At 49.5% G+C, this 10,000-nt stretch overlaps 2 non-coding genes across 2 annotated transcripts in view; both read left to right on the plus strand.

Moving 5' to 3' along the window:
- Positions 1–7,596: 7,596 nt before the first annotated feature.
- LOC143176592 (5.8S ribosomal RNA) lies at positions 7,597–7,751 on the plus strand. Its single transcript, XR_013001121.1, has one exon. It is a non-coding gene; the product is annotated as a 5.8S ribosomal RNA (ribosomal RNA).
- Positions 7,752–9,804: 2,053 nt separating this feature from the next.
- The window catches only part of LOC143176593 (large subunit ribosomal RNA), a 4,007-nt gene continuing 3,811 nt past the window's right edge, over positions 9,805–10,000 (plus strand). Inside the window, exon 1 of the ribosomal RNA XR_013001122.1 lies at positions 9,805–10,000. This exon is cut by the window's right edge and continues 3,811 nt beyond it. This is a non-coding gene — a ribosomal RNA (large subunit ribosomal RNA).

Below are 10,000 nucleotides of genomic sequence, written 5' to 3' on the forward strand. Positions count from 1 at the left end.
TCGGAACCCCGAGGTAATGATTAATAGGGACAGATGGGGGCATTCGTATTGCGACGTTAGAGGTGAAATTCTTGGATCGTCGCAAGACGGACAGAAGCGAAAGCATTTGCCAAAAATGTTTTCATTAATCAAGAACGAAAGTTAGAGGTTCGAAGGCGATCAGATACCGCCCTAGTTCTAACCATAAACGATGCCAGCTAGCGATCCGCCGAAGTTCCTCCGATGACTCGGCGGGCAGCTTCCGGGAAACCAAAGCTTTTGGGTTCCGGGGGAAGTATGGTTGCAAAGCTGAAACTTAAAGGAATTGACGGAAGGGCACCACCAGGAGTGGAGCCTGCGGCTTAATTTGACTCAACACGGGAAACCTCACCAGGCCCGGACACCGGAAGGATTGACAGATTGATAGCTCTTTCTTGATTCGGTGGGTGGTGGTGCATGGCCGTTCTTAGTTGGTGGAGCGATTTGTCTGGTTAATTCCGATAACGAACGAGACTCTAGCCTGCTAAATAGACGTAACTTATGGTATCTCGAAGGCCCCCGGCTTCTGTCGGTGGGTTTTTACTACCAACGTACAAACAAATCTTCTTAGAGGGACAGGCGGCTTCTAGCCGCACGAGATTGAGCAATAACAGGTCTGTGATGCCCTTAGATGTTCTGGGCCGCACGCGCGCTACACTGAAGGAATCAGCGTGTTTTCCCTGGCCGAAAGGCCCGGGTAACCCGCTGAACCTCCTTCGTGCTAGGGATTGGGGCTTGCAATTTTTCCCCATGAACGAGGAATTCCCAGTAAGCGCGAGTCATAAGCTCGCGTTGATTACGTCCCTGCCCTTTGTACATACCGCCCGTCGCTACTACCGATTGAATGATTTAGTGAGGTCTTCGGACTGGTGCGCGGCAATGTTGTTGCATTGCCGATGTTGCCGGGAAGATGACCAAACTTGATCATTTAGAGGAAGTAAAAGTCGTAACAAGGTTTCCGTAGGTGAACCTGCGGAAGGATCATTAACGAGCAAAATACACTACAAGAACTGACCGAAAGAAGGAAACATGAGAAATATAAAGAGTGGAGCGAAAGATAATATAAAAAGGAGCGAAAGATACATACATATATATATATAAGTGTACGAGTTCAATTTCTGCACACACTCGATACACAAGAGAAATAATATTATATATACAGAGGAGGAAGGAGCGATAAACGTGCAACAACGCTTCCTCGTGAAAAATACTTGAACGATCATGCACAGAGAGGTATCTCGATACCTGCTCTGCTGTATGACTAGACGGCTTACGCGCGGAGAGTTCATCTCCCGTCCGTCGGAAATTTCGAACGGCTTACGCGCGGAGAAATACACTTCTCCCGTCCGTCGAAATTTTTTTTTTTTACTTTGAACAAGGCGCATAGAGCCCGCCGAACCACGATTTCCGTGCGTCTTACATCTTTCGACGATGGGACGATCCACGCGAAGAGTTGTTTCGTGCTCGCGCGAGGTGCGATAGCGTCGATTCGCTTTTCTGTACGGGGAGAAATAGAACGATGAGTTGACTTATCGGGTCTTCGTTGGAATTACCGTCGCTGGCATTGTAAACTCCAGATGACCTTGTGATTCCTTCGTCGGGCACTGGTAAAGGGTGGCGATGATTCGTTCTATAATAGAAATACCCGTCGTAGCGATTCGGCCGAGACACCCGCCACGAAACACTCTCTCGTCGTGGAATCCCCGCGTCGGAGAGTAAAACGCGCGAAGGCTTACTATGAGAGAAGAAATAGTATATGCCGGTGGTTCGCGTGTGTAGGCTCTATACGAAATTGCGATTCAAGAGAGTAGGAAAAGACGCGATGAACCACGATTTCCGTGCGTCTTACGTCTCTCGACGATGGGACGATCCACGCGAAGAGTTGTTACGTGCTCGCGCGAGGTGCGATAGCGTCGATTCGCTTTTCTGTACGGGGAGAAATAGAACGATGAGCTGACTTATCGGGTCTTCGTTGGAATTACCGTCGCTGGCATTGTAAACTCCAGATGACCTTGTGATTCCTTCGTCGGGCACTGGTAAAGGGTGGCGATGATTCGTTCTATAATAGAAATACCCGTCGTAGCGTTTCGGCCTAGTCACCCGCCACGAAACACTCTCTCGTCGTGGAATCCCCGCGTCGGAGAGTAAAACGCCGAAGGCTTACTTATGAAACTTACGTCTCTCGACGATGGGACGATCCACGCGAAGAGTTGTTACGTGCACGCGTATGGTGCGATTGCGTCGATTCGCTTTTCTGTACGGGGAGCAATAGAACGTTGAGTTGACTTATCGGGTCTTCGTTGGAATTACCGTCGCTGGCATTGTAAACTCCAGATGACCTTGTGATTCCTTCGTCGGGCACTGGTAAAGGGTGGCGATGATGCGTTCTATAATAGAAATACCCGTCGTAGCGTTTCTTCCGAGTCAACCCGCTCACGAAACACTCTCTCGTCGTGGAATCCCCGCGTCGGAGAGTAAAACGCGAATTCATAGTATGGAAACTTACGTCTCTCGACGATGGGACGATCCACGCGAAGAGTTGTTACGTGCACGCGTATGGTGCGATTGCGTCGATTCGCTTTTCTGTACGGGGAGTAATAGAACGTTGAGTTGACTTATCGGGTCTTCGTTGGAATTACCGTCGCTGGCATTGTAAACTCCAGATGACCTTGTGATTCCTTCGTCGGGCACTGGTAAAGGGTGGCGATGATGCGTTCTATAATAGAAATACCCGTCGTAGCGTTTCTTCCGAGTCAACCCGCTCACGAAACTCTCTCTCGTCGTGGAATCCCCGCGTCGGAGAGTAAAACGCGAATTCATACTATGAAAACTTACGTCTCTCGACGATGGGACGATCCACGCGAAGAGTTGTTTACGTGCACGCGTATGGTGCGATTGCGTCGATTCGCTTTTCTGTACGGGGAGAAATAGAACGTTGAGTTGACTTATCGGGTCTTCGTTGGAATTACCGTCGCTGGCATTGTAAACTCCAGATGACCTTGTGATTCCTTCGTCGGGCACTGGTAAAGGGTGGCGATGATGCGTTCTATAATAGAAATACCCGTCGTAGCGTTTCTTCCGAGTCAACCCGCTCACGAAACTCTCTCTCTCGTCGTGGAATCCCCGCGTCGGAGAGTAAAACGCCGAAGGCTTACTATGAAACTTACGTCTCTCGACGATGGGACGATCCACGCGAAGAGTTGTTACGTGCACGCGTATGGTGCGATTGCGTCGATTCGCTTTTCTGTACGGGGAGTAATAGAACGTTGAGTTGACTTATCGGGTCTTCGTTGGAATTACCGTCGCTGGCATTGTAAACTCCAGATGACCTTGTGATTCCTTCGTCGGGCACTGGTAAAGGGTGGCGATGATTCGTTCTATAATAGAAATACCCGTCGTAGCGTTTCTTCCGAGTCAACCCGCTCACGAAACTCTCTCTCGTCGTGGAATCCCCGCGTCGGAGAGTAAAACGCGAATTCATAGTATGGAAACTTACGTCTCTCGACGATGGGACGATCCACGCGAAGAGTTGTTACGTGCACGCGTATGGTGCGATTGCGTCGATTCGCTTTTCTGTACGGGGAGCAATAGAACGTTGAGTTGACTTATCGGGTCTTCGTTGGAATTACCGTCGCTGGCATTGTAAACTCCAGATGACCTTGTGATTCCTTCGTAGGGCACTGGTAAAGGGTGGCGATGATTCGTTCTATAATAGAAATACCCGTCGTAGCGTTTCTTCCGAGTCAACCCGCTCACGAAACTCTCTCTCGTCGTGGAATCCCCGCGTCGGAGAGTAAAACGCGAATTCATACTATGAAAACTTACGTCTCTCGACGATGGGACGATCCACGCGAAGAGTTGTTTACGTGCACGCGTATGGTGCGATTGCGTCGATTCGCTTTTCTGTACGGGGAGAAATAGAACGTTGAGTTGACTTATCGGGTCTTCGTTGGAATTACCGTCGCTGGCATTGTAAACTCCAGATGACCTTGTGATTCCTTCGTCGGGCACTGGTAAAGGGTGGCGATGATGCGTTCTACAATAGAAATACCCGTCGTAGCGTTTCTTCCGAGTCAACCCGCTCACGAAACTCTCTCTCGTCGTGGAATCCCCGCGTCGGAGGGTAAAACGCGATATATAATAGTATATGCCAGTGGTTCGCGCGCGTCGTCTCTGAGATACGCGGTCGACAGAGTTCCGAAAACACGTGATGTGCCACGATTTCCGTGCGTCTTACATCTTTCGACGATGGGACGATCCACGCGAAGAGAACGTTCGTGCTTGCGTGAGGTGCAACAGCGTCGATTCGCTTTTCTGTACGGGGAGAAATAGAACGTTGAGTTGACTTATCGGGTCTTCGTTGGAATTACCGTCGCTGGCATTGTAAACTCCAGATGACCTTGTGATTCCTTCGTCGGGCACTGGTAAAGGGTGGCGATGATTCGTTCTATAATAGTAATACCCGTCGTAGCGTTTCGACCGATGTCACCCGCCACGAAAGTCTCTCTCGACGTGGAAACCCCGCGCCGAAGAGTAAACGCGAAGGCTTACCATACGAAAGAAAACGGTATTATACGCCTGTGGTATGTGCGTCTCGGCTCTGTGATACGCGATCGGCAGAGTTACAAAAAAACGTTGATGGGCCACGATTTCCGTGCGTCTTACATCTTTCGACGATGGGACGATCCACGCGAAGAGTAGTTACGTGCTCGCGCGAGGTGCGATAGCGTCGATTCGCTTTTCTGTACGGGGAGAAATAGAACGATGAGTTGACTTATCGGGTCTTCGTTGGAATTACCGTCGCTGGCATTGTAAACTCCAGATGACCTTGTGATTCCTTCGTCGGGCACTGGTAAAGGGTGGCGATGATTCGTTCTATAATAGAAATACCCGTCGTAGCGATTCGGCCGAGTCACCCGCCACGAAACTCTCTCTCGTCGTGGAATCCCCATGTCGGAGAGTAAAACGCGAAGGCTAACTATATAAGAAATATATAGTATTATTTATGCCTGTGGTTCTCCGTTTGCCCTACTCTCAGATACGCGACTCGGAGAGTTACGAATAATCGTGATGGACCACGATTTCTGTACGTCTTACATCTTTCGACGATGGGACGATCCACGCGAAGAGATCATTCCTGCTTGCGTGAGGTGCGATAGCGCCGATTCGCTTTTCTGTACGGGGAGAAATAGAACGATGAGTTGACTTATCGGGTCTTCGTTGGAATTACCGTCGCTGGCATTGTAAACTCCAGATGACCTTGTGATTCCTTCGTCGGGCACTGGTAAAGGGTGGCGATGATTCGTTCTATAATAGAAATACCCGTCGTAGCGATTCGGCCGTGTCACCCGCCACGAAAATCTCTCTCGTCGTGGAATCCCCGCGTCGTAGAGTAAACGCGAAGGCTTGCTATAGAAGACTATAGTTTATACGCCTGTGGTTCACCGGTTGCCTGCTCTCCGGGGTACGCGATCGCGCAGGAGTTACGGAAGAACTTGATGGGCCACGATCTCCAAGCGGCTATATCTTTCGACGATGGGACGATTCACGCGAAGAGAACGTTCGTGCATGCGTGAGGTGCGATAGCGTTGATTCGCTTGTCTGTACGGGGAGAAATAGAACGATGAGTTGACTTATCGGGTCTTCGTTGGAATTACCGTCGCTGGCATTGTAAACTCCAGATGACCTTGTGATTCCTTCGTCGGGCACTGGTAAAGGGTGGCGATGATTCGTTCTATAATAGAAATACCCGTCGTAGCGTTTCGACCGATGTCACCCGCCACGAAATTCTCTCTCGTCGTGGAATCCCCGCGTCGGAGAGTAACCGCCGAAGGCTTGCTATAGAAGACTATAGTTTATACGCCTGTGGTTCACCGGTTGCCGGCTCTCCGGGGCACGCGAAGGTTACGGAGGGACGTGAAGCGCCCGAGCAATGAAACGTCCGCAGGAGGAAACGAGCAACCGCCGAACATTGTTTCGCGACGTTTCCATAATGTATTGTCGTTTCGCTCGCATCCCGCTTCTTTCCCCTAGTTTCCTCGACGCGTAGTTTCGCAGCCTTAGTGGACGAATCATTCTCGATTCGAGGAAAGATATGCAGTGGGGCGTGCAATGAGCCCGCCAGAGACCACGATCTCCAATGCGTCTTTACATCTTTGGACGATGGGACGATCCACGCGAAGAGAACGTTCGTGCTTGCGCGAGGTGCATTAGCGTCGATTCGCTTTTCTGTACGGGGAGAAATAGAACGATGAGTTGACTTATCGGGTCTTCGTTGGAATTACCGTCGCTGGCATTGTAAACTCCAGATGACCTTGTGATTCCTTCGTCGGGCACTGGTAAAGGGTGGCGATGATTCGTTCTATAATAGAAATACCCGTCGTAGCGATTCGGCCGAGTCACCCGCCACGAAACTGTCTCTCTTTCGTCGTGGAAACCCCGCGTCGGAGAGTAAAACGCGCGAAGGCTGTGACTGTAACATATATATATATATATACACAGTATACAATGCCTGTGGTTTTTGCGCGTGTCGGCTCTTCGGTATACGCGATCGGCCAGAGTTACGGAGGGACGGTGAAGCGCACGAGAAATTGAAACGGCCGCACGATTGGAACCGAGCAACCGTCGAACATTGTTTCGCGACGTTTCCATAATGCGTTTTCGTTTCGCTCGCATACCGCTTCTTTTCCCCTAGTCTCTGAGACGCGTTTTCGAGCCGTTCTTCTACTATCGATTCTCGTAGAGAGAAGGGACCGGGTAGTCTGGAAGTGGAACCCGCATCTTGCGTGTACCGTACACGGAATTGAGAGGACCGGCCGTGAAGCTCGTTTTAAAGCCGTGCGTCTGACACCCAACTCTTGCGCGCCAATTTCGCGGCAAGAGATAATATGGGACGAATGACCGGCAAAGAGCCAGCTGTGAAGTCTGTTTTTTTAATCGAATCCGTGGACGTGTGTATGCCGTAGCGTCGCTCGTCGTGTTCGTTCATGGTCGTTCCGAGAGAAAGAACGAAAGCGGTAACGAAGGGACCGGCCGTGAAGCTCGTTTTAAAGCCGCGCGTCTGACACCCAACTCTTGCGCGCCAATTTCGCGGCAAGAGATAACATGGGACGAATGACCGGCAAAGAGCCAGCTGTGAAGTCTTTTTTCATTATTTGCTTTCAATCGATCGATCGGTACGATTCGTGCAACGTTTCGCGCGATGCGACGCGAAAACATGCGCGCAACAATAGATGCGTCTGATCGGAAGAACGCGAGGGTCGACTGCACGCGATGGATTCAGTATCGGGTAGGATACAAAATATATCCCCGTCGTTTCCACGCGTGCGAGTCTTCTGCGTCTTTCGCGGGTTTTTGAATGCACTATACGCCCGGAACGTCGAGAAATATATACATATTACTTGAACGTTTTTCGTCTCGAAAGGCTTCGGTGTCGTCTCCAAGGCGACGCCTGAATCTCCTTCGCGCGCTGGTCGGAGATTCAGGTATCAACTTTTATCTTCTCTTTGAAAGAAGAGAGATATTAGGTCGAACAAGTGAGAATAAAATTATATATGTGAAATATAAAATTTATACGATTACCCTGAACGGTGGATCACTTGGCTCGTGGGTCGATGAAGAACGCAGCTAATTGCGCGTCAACGTGTGAACTGCAGGACACATGAACATCGACATTTCGAACGCACATTGCGGTCCACGGATACAATTCCTGGACCACGCCTGGCTGAGGGTCGTTTACGTACCATACACTGCTTGCGTAGCTCTGTCAAATCCCCGCCGTCGTTCACCTCTTCGGATCGAACGTTTTTTTACCGAAGGGCGCAAAGAACGTCTCTGAGTCGGGTTAAGAGAAGGATGCTACGTACGAGCGAACGATGGGTGTCTCGTCGGCGTTTGTCGCGGACACGCGAAAATTCTGTGAATTTCACGGACAGTGTACGTTCTAGTTGTTGCAAAACGATCGGAATCGTTTGTATGGACTCGCGTGAGTGTTCGCGGCGTCGTGCGTCGTTCAATTACGACCGCCCGCGGATACCGCTCCACTGCGATATGGATCTGAGCGACAACTTTTTCGGCTGTTCGTGAGATGAACGGTTTCGTGTGTTTAGAAAAATTTTTTTTCCCGCGCTCCCGACGTCACCTGAAATGATGCGTCAGAGGTGAAAGAAAATATTAAGAAGTCGAGAGAGAGAGACTACACACGTTTTATTCATATTTTGTATACCGTGCGTGAGACGGATGTGCACGACACGTCGTATGTCGGTATATTACCGACTGGCCCCAGGGAGATTGTTTTCTTCCTCTCTTACGAATGAGATGTACGTTTCGGAGGATCGTCGTTACCGAAACACACGGCAAAACGAGACTTCTCGCAGCAGAACCTTTATACACAATACACATCGACTCTTTTTACCCCGAGAGAGAGAGAAAAGGTGTATTTCTTTTTTTTATTTTTCGAATTCGACGCACGAACGCTTTGACGACTGGAGAAAAACACGGTGTGTGTTAAAATCGTGCGGGACGAGCATGCGTATTCGTAACGGGTCGAATAGTTCTTATTCCCCGTCGTCGCGTGTCCTCGCTGGACCACCACCGTGCGCTTCCGCCACGTTCAGTTGAATTTCGAAATATATATATATAAAAAGAATCACCATATACTCTCTTTCGGGAGGTGTATTTTTATCGGTTTCTGCTATAGAGAAGAGACGGAGATCGTGTTGTGAGGTGTAACGTTTCTGTATCCCCGTTTCGGAGGATCGTCGTTATCGGCGGAACACACGTCAAAACGAGACTTCTCGCAGAACCTTTATACACAATACACATCGACTCTTTTACCCCGAGAGAGAGAAAAGGTGTTTTTCTTTTTTTTTTATTTTTCGAATTCGACGCACGAACGCTTTGACGACTGGAGAAAAACACGGTGTGTGTTAAAATCGTGCGGGACGAGCATGCGTATTCGTAACGGGTCGAATAGTTCTTATTCCCCGTCGTCGCGTGTCCTCGCTGGACCACCACCGTGCGCTTCCGCCACGTTCAGTTGTATTTCGAAATATATATATATATAAAAAGAATCACCATATACTCTCTTTCGGGAGGTGTATTTTTATCGGTTTCTGCTATAGAGAAGAGACGGACGATCGTGTGTGACACCACGTGGTAACGTTTCCGTATCCCCGTAAAATACGTTTATCTTTTCTCGTAGAAAAGAGAGAGGAAGAGGCAGGAGCTCCTCTTTGGCGAGGCTTTCGAACGTCGCGTCCCGTCCGCCGGAATATAATGATATAAATATATAACCGCCGCCGACTTTGTGCGAAAGCGTTGAAACGAACGCGTCGGTCGCCCCATGGTGTGTGTTTGTCGTGTCTTCTTTTCCTCTTCTGCACTTCTCTTCACTGTCGATCGCGAGACCGCGCGAGATCCGCTTCGGTCGTCCAGTCCCCGAAAATTCTTCTCGGACGGGCGTTAAAGTTAACCGGAGCGCGAGATCGTCTAGCGAGAGTCTTTTTCGCGATCGAGTAAAATGTGATAGAAGAAGGAGAAGAGTGTAAAAAGAGAATATAGACACGCGACGCAGCAGAGACCACTGGTGAGGCGCATAAGACGCGTTCGCGAACGATTTTTCGCGACGATACGGAGTCGCGCGTGTCGCGGTATATTTATCATTTATATACGTTATAATATGAATATTGTTGTGTTCGAACGCACTCTCCTCTAGACTTTGTTTTTTTTGCCTTTGAGCGATTTTTATGAAATTCGATTGAATTTTCATACAATTCACGTTCACGACGACCTCAGAGTAGGCGAGATTACCCGCTGAATTTAAGCATATTACTAAGCGGAGGAAAAGAAACTAACAAGGATTTCCTTAGTAGCTGCGAGCGAACAGGAATTAGCCCAGCACTGAATCCCGCGGTTCCGCCGTAGGGAAATGTAGTGTTCAGGAGGGTCCATTTATCCCGTGACGTCGAACCGCGTCCAAGTC

Source organism: Nomia melanderi, unplaced genomic scaffold (genome assembly GCF_051020985.1).
Source record: "Nomia melanderi isolate GNS246 unplaced genomic scaffold, iyNomMela1 scaffold0651, whole genome shotgun sequence".
Classification (NCBI taxonomy): Eukaryota; Metazoa; Arthropoda; class Insecta; order Hymenoptera; family Halictidae; genus Nomia; species Nomia melanderi.